This window comes from Mandrillus leucophaeus, unplaced genomic scaffold (assembly GCF_000951045.1).
Source record: "Mandrillus leucophaeus isolate KB7577 unplaced genomic scaffold, Mleu.le_1.0 Scaffold96, whole genome shotgun sequence".
NCBI classification, from domain to species: Eukaryota; Metazoa; Chordata; class Mammalia; order Primates; family Cercopithecidae; genus Mandrillus; species Mandrillus leucophaeus.
Window position 1 is genome coordinate 4461922 of NW_012110474.1, and position 13281 is coordinate 4475202.

Consider the following 13281-nt stretch of genomic DNA (forward strand, 5'->3'; position numbering starts at 1 on the left):
AAAAAAAAAAAAAAAAAAAAATTTAAAAGTATATCTAAATGCCACCTCCTCTCTGCTTTCTCATCTCTGGAAGATGTGATACTCCTCCTTTGCATTCATAGTACCTTGGAACTTTCTTCTTTCAAGCAGCTCATCATTCAGGATTTTAATTGTGCAGTGCAATGCTTGGCACATAATTGATCCTCAATAAATATTTGTTGTAGAGATGTCTTGAAATGAGGTAACATGTTCTCCATTGTCTTCTCTTGAACAGCTGAACAACCGTACTGAAAAAAATAGGTTTATCCACTCAGGAAGCTTGGTTTGTTTTGGAAGAAAAATGGTATTTTGTAGTTAAGGAAATTTAAGTATTACCAACTGTCTTAAAATAAATTCTGATGTCTTCTGATATATACCTTGGTAGGAGATTTTATTTGTGTTGTGATTTGAAATGAAGGCAACAGCGTGATTTTTTTTTTTTTTTTTGAAACAATGTCACTGTGTTGCCCAAGCTGGAGTGCAGTGGTGCGATCTCAGCTCACTGCAACCTCCTCCTCCCAGGTTCAAGTGATTCTCCTGCCTCAGTCTCTCAAGGAGCTAGGATTACAGGTGCAAGCCACCATGCCTGGCTAATTTGTGTGTGTGTGTGTGTGTGTGTGTGTGTGTGTATATATATATTTTTTTTTTTTTTTTTTTTTTTTTTTTGAGATGGAGTCTCACTCTGTCGCCCAGGCTTGAGTGCAGTGGCGCCATCTCAGCTAACTGCAGCCTCCACCTCCTGGGTTCAAGTGATTCTCCTGTCTCAGCTTTCCGAGTAGCTGGGATTACAGACGTGTGCCACCACACCCAGCTAATTTTTATATTTTTAGTAGAGACAGGGTTTTGCCATGTTGGCCAGGCTGGTCTTGAAAACCTGACCTCAGGTGATCTGCCCGCCTCGGCCTCCCAAAGGGCTGGGATTACAGGTGTAAGCCATCGTGCCTGGCCTAATTTTTGTATTTTTGTAGAGACAGGGTTTCACCATGTTGGCCAGGCTGGTCTTAAACTCCTGACCTCAGGTAATCTGCCCACCTCAGCCTCTCAAAGTGCTGGGATTACAGGTGTGAGCCACAGTGCCCGGCCTCCTTTTAAGTGGTTGAGAATATGAGGTTTTAAAAATTTTATTTATTTATTGTAGAGATGGGGTCTCACTATATTGCCCAGGCTGGCCTCAAACTCCTGAGTTCAAGTGATCCTCTTGCCTCAGCCTTCCACAGTGCTGGGATTACAGGCGTGAGGCACTGTGCCCAGCCAAGGTTTTTGAAGTACTTCAGAATGACTATTTCTCTGAACTTCATTTATTCATCTGACATTTATTGAGTTCTTCTTTATGCCCTAGTCTAGACCTTGTGCTAAGGGCTATGGAAAGTCAAAGAGTTACAAATGGTTTCCTATCCTCAAGGCCTTTCACTTTAATGACAGAGGTAGACCAAAACATCCCCACATTACATTATAGTTTCATAGAAAGGTAAGCACAAAGGAACATTGTCCATTCATATTTGGTGCACGAGTTTGTTGTTTGTACTTGTGTATAGGGTGAGTGCAGCAGGAAAGCTTTTTGGAGGAGCTGAGACTTGAAGGATACATGGAGAAAGACTCTTGCGAAGGGCATTTATTCCAAATAGAGTGTATATACCTGTGCAAAGGCGGGGTGGTATTAGAAGCCTGTAATTGGTTCTTTATGGGTGGAGGTAAGGCTGCAGATATAAGCAGAGGTCAAAGGAATAATGAAAGGTCCTGTGTGCCAAGATAAGGATTTTGACGATTCTGATTTGTATTTTAGAAAGATGACTGATACAGCAGTGTAAAGGTGGGTATATTAGATTTAGGTTCACCTACAATACAAAACAGGTGGTCTCAACAAAATAGAGGTATATTTCTCACACTAAAGTCCAGTTTTGGCATGATGACTCTAGGATCATCAAAGACCTGAGTTCCTTCTGTCTGCTTGACTGTCCCTTGGCACAGCTTCCATTACCCTTATTGTCCAGAATGACTGCTGGAGTGCCATCCACCGTATCTGAGCTACAGACACTTCCAGCTAAGTTCCGTTTAAGTAGCTATCTTGTAAGTGTCTCATCCAATGACTTCCACTTCTAGCTTATTGACCAGTCTTAGTAGCAAGGAAGGCTGGGAAATGTACACTTTTACCTGGATACGTGCCACCCAGAATAAAACCATGATCTGTTCCTAAGGAAGAGAGGGAGAATGGGTGTATACTAGGCAACCAGTAGTGTTTGCCACAAAGAGGACGGATAATGGAGGTAGGGAGAACAATTTAGTACAATTTACCCAAGTAGTAATACATGTGATTGCTTATACAAGACTGGTTTGGTTAATAATACAAGAATTGAAACTCTGTGGTAACTCTGAGTAAAAGCCATTCTGCTGGGAAACCTAGAGGACTCAAGTGGTTATTTTGATAGCAAAGCTGTTTTAGTGGGGCAAAAATTATACTTTAATAATTTTAACCTTTGAATTAAAAGACTTCCAATTAAACTTTTAGTAAAATTAAATCAGTACTAAAGAGGATTAATGTTTGTAAGAAAGACATTGATAGGAATTCCTTTTTAAAAAAGTGTATAGTATGATTTTTAAAAACTCTATGACAATACACATTAAACGGGTTTACAGTGTTTTTTTGGGAGATGAAATAATTTTGTGTTTCTTTTTGCAATTCCCTTTTTAGATTTTCTATACTTAGCACATGTTACTTTTTAAAAAATTGTGATAAAATACACATAACAAGAAATTTACCATCTTAACTATTTTTAGGTATACAGTTCAGTGGCATTGAGTACATTCATATTGTGCTACCATCACCACCATCCATCCACAGACCTCTTTCATCTTACAAATCTGGAACTCTGCACCTGTTAAGGAATAAGTCCCCATTCTCCCCTTCCGAAGCCTAGCCCATGGCAACCACATTCTGCTTTCTGTCTCTATGAATTTGACTACTGTACCTACCTCATGTACATGGGATCTGTAGTGTTTGTCCTTTTGTGAGGGCTTATTTGACCTAGCATAATGCCTTCAAGCTTGTAGCATGTGTCAGAATTTCCCTCCTTTGTATGGCTAATATTCTGTTATATGTATATGCTACCAATTGTTTATCCACTTACCTGTTAAGGGAAGCTTGGATTGCTTCCACATTTTGGCTACTGTGAATAATCATCCTACAAACATGGGTGTAGAAGTATCTCCTTGAGTCCCTGCTTTTCGTTCTTTTGACTCCATACCCAGAAACGGAACTGCCGGATCATATGGTAATTCTGTGTTTACTTTTTTGATGAACCGCTATACTATTTTCCATAGCAACTGCACCATTCTGTGCTCCCACCAACAGTACACAAGGCTTCCGGGTTTTCTGTGTCCTCACCAACACTTGTTCTGTTATATTTTTTTAGTTTTTCCTTGTTTAGTTTTTTGATGGTAGCCGTCATAAGGTATGAGGTGGTATCTTATTGTATTGAGATTTTAAAGTTTACAAAATGTTTGAGTGAGTTGTATAACCAAATGGCAGCAAGTTTAAAAAACAGAAATACTCAGTATTGCTACTCTTACACCAATATTATTTGTTATTCGGATATACTGATTTTAAATTTTAAGGCCTTTTGTTTTGAAAAAGTTCTAGGTTTTCTTTTAGTTTCATATGACACATTTCTCATTTTGTTACATATTTTATACGACATTTTAATTGGAATTTTCTGAGAAAATGTTGCATATGCTGAGGAATATATAGATGATTGAATACTTAAGAACACGTATAATTGTTTGGCTTCTTACATATAGATAGATGCCGGTTTGTATGATTTTAATTTCATAGGCTGGATGATGTGGTGACTAAGAACATGTTTCTGGGAGTGGTCTGGGTTTGACTTGCCACTTCTGGCTGCATGCTTTTGGGCAAGTTTCTTAAATTCCCTTTGTCTCATTTCTTTGTCTTTAAAGTATAATAGTACCTATCTCAGAGTTGTGAAGACCAAATGAGTTAGTGCTTGTACAACTCTTAGAATTGTGCCTGGCACATCAAACATTCTATATAAGCCTTTGCTGCTATTATTGTTTTATTGGATGGGAATTTATCTCTTTGGTTTTCAGGATTATATGTAATATTCAAGTAGTCACTGTGTTTCAACATCGTATGTCAAATGCACTTAACTCAGAATGTCACAAGCACTGCTTTAGAGGAGAGTGCAGTCTAGAAGGCTGTTGTGGGAATTAAGAGAAGATACAGCTGAGGCTGGGCATATTGCTAAATTAGTAGTTTGATGTAATCATCTCTTGGGGACTGTGCTCTTCTGGCTGCCATTTAGCTTTGAAACTAACTATTCTAGGCTCTTTTGGCCATCTCAAACTTCCGCTGTGCTTCTTTTGGCCATCTCAAACTTTCGCTGTGCTGCTTCTGGCCATCTCAAACTTTCGCTGTGCTTCTTCGGGCTTCCTCACATAGCTCCCCAGATTCTTTGGCTGGGCAAGGAATATTTTCTCTGTTTTTTTTTTTTTTTTTTTGCGACAGAGTTTTGCTCTTGTTGCCCAGGCTGGAGTGCAATGGCGCGATCTTGGCTCACTGCAACCTCCACCTCTCAGGTTCAAGAGATTCACCTGTTTCAGCCTCTCGAGCAGCTGGGATTACAGGTGCGTGCCACTGCGCCCAGCTGATTTTTGTATTTTTAGTAGAGATGGGGTTTTTGCCATGTTGGCCAGGCTGCTCTTGAACTCCTGATCCACCTGCCTCAGCCTCCCAAAGTGCTGGGATTACAGGCATGAGCTGCCGTGCCCGGCTGTTTTCTCTGGTTCTTAGTTAACAACTTTTGTTAAGTCACTAATTTAAATAGAATGCACTGGCTTAAATTTTTGCATAAAATAGCATTCTGTAATTTATAACATTTTTAAAAACCTTTTTTCACTGATATTCAGTATAAATCGGAGAGATGCTGAAGGTGTCCTCACTGAACAACACAGGTTATACTGAGAGATTAAGTGCCTGATGTCACAAAGCACTTAAATGAGCTACCTTGGATTTGAACTCAAGTCACCTGGCTTCAGGGCCAATGTTTTAAAATACTGTTTTTTCCTTGACATGTCATCAGGTTTTAAGACAATACTTTGTTCCTTCTTTTCTAATTATTTGATGATACTTTTAAAGATTTCTAAATACTCCATAAAGATAATATGCCCCTCTCTTTTAAATTTAACAGTGATAAAATTTATCTGATTCATTTTTCTCATATATCAGCTATATTTTGTAGTCTTTTATCCGTATTACCAGAAAAGAATGAAATAAAATCTGAGATCTAAATATTTTACCTGATTAAATCCTTAATTTTTCTACGTGAATGTTTTCTGAAAAGCCTTTCATATTTCATGATTACTTTTATTTTATGATATTGGAACGAGGTAGATTTCTCCCTTACTGCCTAGCATATGTAGTACCTTGCGTATTTCAACATTACTGTCAGAATTAAATTAAATCTTGCCACCAGAATAGCTTTACAGTGCTACTTTCTCCTTTTTTCTTTTACGTTATCCTCTTCTAGGTCTGTTTTTAATTGTTTTTCTACGATATTCCCAATAATTTCTGGTTCTAAGAAGAGAATGTACCTTGAGCTGCGGGGCCTGCCATACTTTATTTTGTGAAGTATATTTTTCCACCTAATTTATTTTTTCTTTCTCTTTTCTTTTTCTTTTTTTTTTTTTTTTTTGAGATGGAGTCTCGCCCCGTTGCTAGGCTGGAGTATAGTGGCGCGATCTTGGCTCACTGCAACCTCTGCTTCCGGGGTTCAAGCAATTTTCCTGCCTCAGCCTCCTGATTAGCTAGGACTATAGGCGCCTGCCACCACACCCAGCTAATTTTTGTATTTTTAGTAGAGACAGGGTTTCACCGTGTTGGCCAGGATGGTCTCGATCTCTTGACCTTGTGATGTGCCTGCCTCGGCCTCCTGAAGTGCTGGGATTACAGGTGTGAGCCACCACGCCCAGCCTATTTTTTATTTCTTTTGAGACAGGGTCTTGCTCTGTCACCCAGGCTGGAGTGTAGTAGTGTGATCAGGACTCACTACAGCCCCAACCTCCTGGGCTCAGGTGATCCTCCCACCTCAGCCTCCCAAGTAGCTGGGACTACAGGTGTGCACTGCCATGTCCAGCTAGTTTTTGTATTTTTAGTAGAGATGGGGTTTCGCCCTGTTGTCCACGCTGGTCTTGAACTCCTGAGCGCAAGCAATCCACCGGCCTTGGCTTCCCAAAGTGATGGAATTACAGGCATGACCCACTATGCCCAGCCTTTAATTTGTTTTATATTCTTTATATAACAGTCCCTTTATCTGTGGTTTTGCTTTCTGCTGTTTTAGTTACTGACTTGTGGTCTGAAAATATTAAATGGAAAATTCCAGAAATAAAGATTTCATGTTTTAAATTGTACCCATTTTGAGTAGTGTGATGAAATCTTGTGCTGTCCAGCACTGTCCTCCTCTGTCCCTTTGGGGACATGAATCATCCCTTTGTCCAGTATATCCATGCTATAGATACTCCCTGTCACTTAGTAGTCATTTTAGTTATTAGATAAAAAATCAGTGTGTGTAGGGTGTCTGGCACTATCCCAGATTTCCGGCAGCTACTGGGGGTCTTGGAACGTATCCTGCATAGATAAGGGGGGGATTACTGCATATGGATTGGCTCTCTCACATAATTTAAAAGGTTGAATTGTTACTTTCAGTGTATATAAATTCATACTTTATTGCTGCATTAGTTTTTCCAGTAGTATAAATTGGTTCTTTTGATAAGGATATAATTAGTTAAGACTCAACTTTTGGTCTTTTCATACAATAAACTGCATTATATATAATGAATTGTGAATGTTACCTGTATATTGTTGATATGCTCATTGTCAAATCTAAAATCTGAGTTCCTTGGCAGATATGTAGACTTGTGATAGGCATTTGGCATTTTATGTTTTGGGCAGTGTAACTTTAAATCTACATAAACTTCTCTGCCTTTTGCCTCTGCTGTGTTCATAGATTCCAGGAGGCCTTCGTGTATGGACCTCAAGCGTTGGAGGTAGCAGACTTTTCAGCAGAAGGTAAAGCAGAGTATTGCCTTCTGGTGTCATTGTGTGTGTGTGCTGGGGTGGGTATGTGACAGGTGAGAGCTTTTCATAAGTGTAGTCACTAAGTAATTTATAATGATGCATTATATGATTCACTTTCATAAAATTTAAAACCAAGGTAATACCTGTACGGTTTTATTCGGTATTACTAAAATTCATAAAAAAATAGTAAAATTTAGATAGAACTAAAGACTCTAAATTTCACTTCTTTGCCATTAAGAAATAGAAGTGAGTAGGAAAACAGCATTAATATAATGTATGCTATATACCGTATAATTTTCTCAGACCTAGCTTTACTCTGGTTTCTTCTTGGGAGCTTGTCCAAGTCATTATTCATATGCTGCTCCTTTTACTGAAAAATTGCTTCACAATAGAGGGGCAGCCTAATCCATGACTCATGACTGGAAGATACGCATTCTTGCTATAGGTCCCATGTGCCAGAAATGTTAGTTTCCAATATGCTAGTTACCTGTCTCTTGATAACATTTTTTTTCTTTTCCTTTTTTTTTTTTTTTTTAGACAGAGTCTCCCTCTGTTGCCAGGCTGGAGTGCAGTGGTACGATCTCGGCTCACTGCAACCTCCACCTTCCAGGTTCAAGTGATTCTCCTGCCTCAGCCTCCCAAGTAGCTGGAACTACAGACATGCACCATCACGCCAAGCTAATTTTTGTATTTTTAGTAGAGATGGGGTTTCACCATATTGGCCAGAATGGTCTCGATCTCTTGACCTCGGGATCTGCCCGCAGTTAGTTCTCATCCCACACACTTGTAAAATATGTTTTTATAGAGACCTTTTTTTCTTTTTTTTTAAAGAGATGGGGTTTCCCCATGTTGCCCAGGCTGGTCTTGAGCCCCTGGGCTCAAGCAATCTGCCCGCCTTAGCCTCCCAAATTGCTAAGATTATAGGCATCTGCCACCACGCCCTGCTATGGAGACCTTCTTAATGAGTCTCTTTTTTTTTTTTTTTTTTTTTTGAGAGGAGGGGACAGAGACTCACTGTTTTCCAGCCTGGAGTGCAGTGGTGCCATCACAACTCATTGTGGCTTTGACCTCCCGGGCCCAAGCAATCCTTCCATTTCAGCCTCCCAAGTAGCTGGGACCACAGGCTCATGCCGCCACACCTGACTAATTTTTAAGTTATTTGTAGAGACAGGGTCTTGGTTTATTGCTCAGGCTGGTCTGGAACCTGTGGCCTCAAACAGCCCTCTTGCCTCGGCCTCCCAAAATGTTGGGATTACAAGTATGAGCCACTGCCTGGTGGAGTCACTTTTTATGATATGACTAGAGATCAGAAATTCTGACATACGTACTTTACCTGGGTAATGCTTCTTTAAAAAAATACAAAACAACATTTTGTCATTTATGTGCCAGATATCATAGATGTTACTTTCTGCTTTCTGTAAATTTAACCATTTATGAACTTTCTTCACATGATACTTGAATAGAAGGGTTTTTTTTTTTTTTTGAAAGAGTTCTATAGCAGCTAACAGTGTACTCTTAGACATAAAGTTAGTAATGTGGCTAGTTTTTAGATAGATTGTGAATGGGAATCAGAGGAATGGGCTTCTTATGGGCTTCTGGCAATTATAGTTGTTTAGATATCAAGTAAGTATGATATGGTTTGGCTCTGTGTCCCCACCCATATCTCCTCATCTTGAATTGTACTCCCATAATTCCCACGTGTTGTGGGAGGGACTTGATGGGAGATAATTTGAATCATGGGGGCGGTTTCCCCCCGTGCTGCTCTCATAGTAGTGAATAAGTCTCATGAGATCTGATGGTTTTATCAGGGGTTTCCACTTTTGGATCCTGCTCATTTTCTCTTGCTGCCGCCATGTAAGAAGTGCCTTTTGCCTTCTGCTGTAATACTGAGGCCTCCCCAGCCATGTGGAACTGTAAGTCCAATTAAACCTTTTTTTCTTCCGAGTCTCAGGTATGTCTTTATCAACAGCATGAAAACAGACTGATACAGTAAATTGGTAACAGTAGAGTGGGCACTGCTTAAAAGATACCTGAAAATGTGGAAGTGACTTTGGCAGAGGTTGGAACAGTTTGAAGGGCTCAGAAGAAGACAGGAAAATGTGGGAAAGTTTGGAACTTCCTAGAGACTTGTTGAGTGGCTTTGCCCAAAATGCTGATAGCGCTATGGACAAGGTCCAGGCTGAGGTGGTCTCAAATGGAGATGAGGAACTTGTTGGGAACTGGAGCAAAGGTGACTCTTGTTATGTTTTAGCAAAGAGACTGGTGGCATTTGGCCCCTGCCCTAGAGATTTGTGGAACTTTGAACTTGAGAAAGATGATTTAGGGTATCTGACAGAAGAAATTTCTAAGCAGCAAAGCATTCGAGAGGTGACTTGGATGTTGTTAAAGGCTTTCAGTTTTACAAGGGAAGCAGAGCATAAAAGGTTGGAAAATTTGCAGCCTGACAATGTTATAGAAAAGAAAAACCCAGAAAATGGGAACCAGCTGTAGAAATTTGCATAAGTAACAGGAGCAGAATGTTACTTCCCAAGACAATGGGGAAAATGTCTCCAGGGCATGTCAGATGTCTTCAAGGCAGCCTCTTCCATCACAGGCCTGGAGGCCTAGGAGAAAATGGTTTCATGGGCTGGGCCAAGGGTCCCTGTGCTGTTTGAAGTCTAGAGACTTGGTGCCCTGCATCCCAGCCACTCTAGCTGTGACTAAAAGTGGCCAAGGTACAGTTCAGGCTGTTGCTTCAGAGGGTGGAAGCCCCAAGCCTTGGCAGGTTCCACATGGTGTTGAGCCTGGGTGCACAGAAGTCAAGAATTGAGGTTTGGGAACCTCTGCCTAGATTTCAGAAGATGTATGGAAATGCTGGATGCTCAGGCAAAAGTTTGCTGCAGGGGCGAGGCCCTCATGGAGAACCTCTGCTAGGGCAGTGCAGAAGGGAAATGTGGGGTTGGAACCCCCACACAGAGCCTCTAGTGGCGCACTGGCTAGTGGAGCTGTGAGAAGACCTCCAGACTCCAGAATGGTAGATCCACTGACAACTTGCACCATGCACCTGGAAAAACTGCAGACACTCAACACCAACCCGTGAAAGTAGCCAGGAGGGGGGCTATACCCTGCAAAGCCACAGAGTTGGAGCTGCCCAAGACCATGGGGACCCACCTCTCACATCAGTGTGACCTGGATGTGAGACTTGGAGTCAAAGGAGATCATTTTGGAGCTTTAAAATTTGACTGCTCCGCTGGATTTTGGATTTGCATGGGCCTGTAACCCCTTTGTTTTGGCCAATGTTTCCCCTTTGGAATGGCCTGTAGTTATGCAATTCCTGTATCCCATTGTATCTAGGAAGTGACTAGTTTGCTTTTGATTTTACAGGCTCATAGGTGGAAGGGACTTACCTTGTCTTGGATGAGACTTTGGACTGTGGACTTTTGGGTTAATGCTGAAATGAGTTAAGACTTTGCGGGACTGTTGGGAAGGCATGATTGGTTTTGAAATGTAAGGACATGAGATTTGGAGGGGCCAGGAGTGGAATGCTATGGTTTGGCTCTGTGTCCCCACCCAAATCTCATCTTGAATTCTATACCCATAATTCCCACATGTTGTGAGATGGAGCCAGTAGGAGATAATTTGAATTATGGGAGCAGTTTCCCTCATACTATTCTTGTGGTAGTGCATAAGTCTCATGAGATCTGATGGTTTTATTAGGGGTTTCTGCTTTTGCATCCTTCTCATTTTCTCTTGTCGCCGCCATGTAAGAAGTGCCTTTCACCTCCTGCTATGATTCTGAGGTCTCCCCAGCCATTTGGAACTGTAAGTCCAATTAAACCTCTTTTTCTTCCCAATCTTGGGTATGTCTTTATCAGCAGCATAAAAACAGACTAATACAAAGTAGCTGCATATTATACCTTCTCTTTAGGCTATACACCTTATGTGAAGTTGGATAGTATGTATTTACGAAATCTCTACTGTGTGCCCAACACAGGATCACACCATTTTACAATGAACCAAGTTTCGCTATTCTTTCACTTCCTCCTATTTAGAGAAGCTATTTTTCTTAACTAGAAGAGATAGGTGAATTTCAGGCTGTTTATTGAGGTAAGCTACAATTTTACTTCCCAAACCCTTTTGGCTTTATTTTACTTTTTTCAGTGACTATTTTGAGGATATTTTCTCTTTATCAATAATAGATTGGAAGCAATTTAAAGCCTTTCATACATTTGCAGGCTAGTTGGCTATTTTCATCACTGTTGAATTATGCATTCTTATATTTGTTTTGCTAATCTGACTGTGGTGTATTTTGTTACCAGTTGAGAATTATTTCTCCCAGTCAGTGGCTTGTCTTTTTGCCTTCTTGAAAATATCTTTCACAAAGCAAAAGTTTCAGTTTTACGCAAGTCCAACTTCCCAAATTTAAAAAATATTTTTAATTGATGTATAATGATTGTACATATTTATGGGGTACATGTGATACTCCAGTACATGTATACAATGTGTAATGATCAAATCAGGATAATTAGCATATTCATCTCCTCAAACATTTATCATTTATTTGTGTTGGGAGCATTCAAAAGTCTGTCTTCTTGGCCAGGTGCGGTGGCTCACGCCAGTAATACCAGCACTTTGGGAGGCTGAGGAGGGCGGATCATCTGAGGTCAGGAGTTCGAGATCAGCCTGGCCAACTTGGTGAAACCCCATCTCTACTAAAAATACAAAAAATTAGCCAGGCATGGTGACATATGCCTGTCACCCAGGCTGGAGTGCAGTGGTGCAATCTCAGCTCACTGCAACCTCCACCTTCTGGTTGAAGCGATTCTCTTGTCTCAGCCTCCTGAGTAACTGGGACTAGAGATGTGCACCACCATGCCTGGCTTGTTTTTGTATTTTTAGTAGAGACAAGGTTTCACCATGTTGGCCAGGCTGATTTCGAACTCCTGACCTCGGTGATCTGCCCACCTTGGCCTCCCAAAGTGCTGTGATTACTGGCGCTAGCCACCATGCCCAGCCTTATTTGTTTGTTCTCTTAGAGACAGGGTCTCACTATATTGCCCAGGCTGGTCTGGAACTCCTGGGCTCAAGCAGTCTTCTTGCCTCAGCCTTCTAAAGTGCTGGGATTACAGGCATGAGCCATTGCACTCAGCTAGGATCAACTTTTTGTACTCTTAAACATAAGTGAAAATGTGGTATTTGTCTTTCTATACATTGCATATTTTACTTAAAATAATGCCCTGCAGGGTCAATGATGTTGCAAATGACAGGAGTTCTTTTCTCTTTCTTTCTTTTTTTTTGAGACAGAGTCTCGCTCTGTTGCCCAAGGTGGAGTGCAGTGGTGTGATCTGGGCTCACTGGAACCTCTGCCTCCTGGTTTCATAGGATTCTCCTGCCTCCGTGTCCTGAGTAGCTTGAATTACAGCGGCCCGCCACCACACCCAGATAATTTCTTTTGTATTTTTAGTAGAGATTGGGTTTCACCAAATTGGCCAGGGTGGTCCTGTACCCCTGGTGTCAAGTGATCCACCTGACTGGGGCTCCCAAAGTACTGGCGTTATAGGTTTGAGTCAGCATGCCTGGCCTGCAAATGACAGGATTTCATTCATTTGTAGCTGAATAATTTTCCATTATATATATATATATGCCACATTTTCTTTATCCATTCATCTCTTGAAGGATGTTTAGGTTGATTCCTTATCTTCAGTATTGTGAATAGTGCTGCAGTAAACATAGGAGTGCAGCTATCTCTTTGACATACTGATTCTCTTTACTTTGGATGTATAACAAGTAGTGGGATTGCTGGATCATATGGTATTTCTATTTTTAGTTTTTTTGAGGAATGTTCATACTGTTTTCCATAATGGCTGTACTAATTTACATTCTCACCAACTGTGTATAAGAGTTCCCTTTTCTCTGCATCCTTGCCAACATTTGTTATTTTCTCTTTTTGATAATAGCCATTTTAAACTGGTGTGAGATGATATATATCATTGGGGTTTTGCATTTATCTGATAATGAGTGATGTTGAACATTTTTCATATACCTGTTGGTCATTTGTATATCTTTCCTTGAGAAATGTCTGTTCAGATCATTTATTTATTTTTTTAATTGGATTTGGGTGTTAAATTGTTCAATTCTCCCCTTCCCTTTCCTCCTCTCCCTTCCACTCCCCTCCTCGTCTTTTTTTTTTTTTT

The 13281-nt window shown here is 40.6% G+C and overlaps 1 protein-coding gene across 4 annotated transcripts in view; it reads left to right on the forward strand.

Annotated features, from left to right (window-relative positions):
- CDK19 (cyclin-dependent kinase 19) overlaps positions 1-13281 on the forward strand; it is a 237785-nt gene that overhangs the window by 38302 nt on the left and 186202 nt on the right. Inside the window, exon 2 of one of the 4 annotated variants that reach the window (XM_011970637.1) lies at positions 7038-7099. The exons of the other annotated variants lie outside the window; for them this stretch is intronic. The gene's annotated coding sequence lies outside the window, so the exon portion shown is untranslated. The remainder of the gene's footprint in view (positions 1-7037; positions 7100-13281) is intronic. 4 annotated transcript variants of the gene reach the window in all.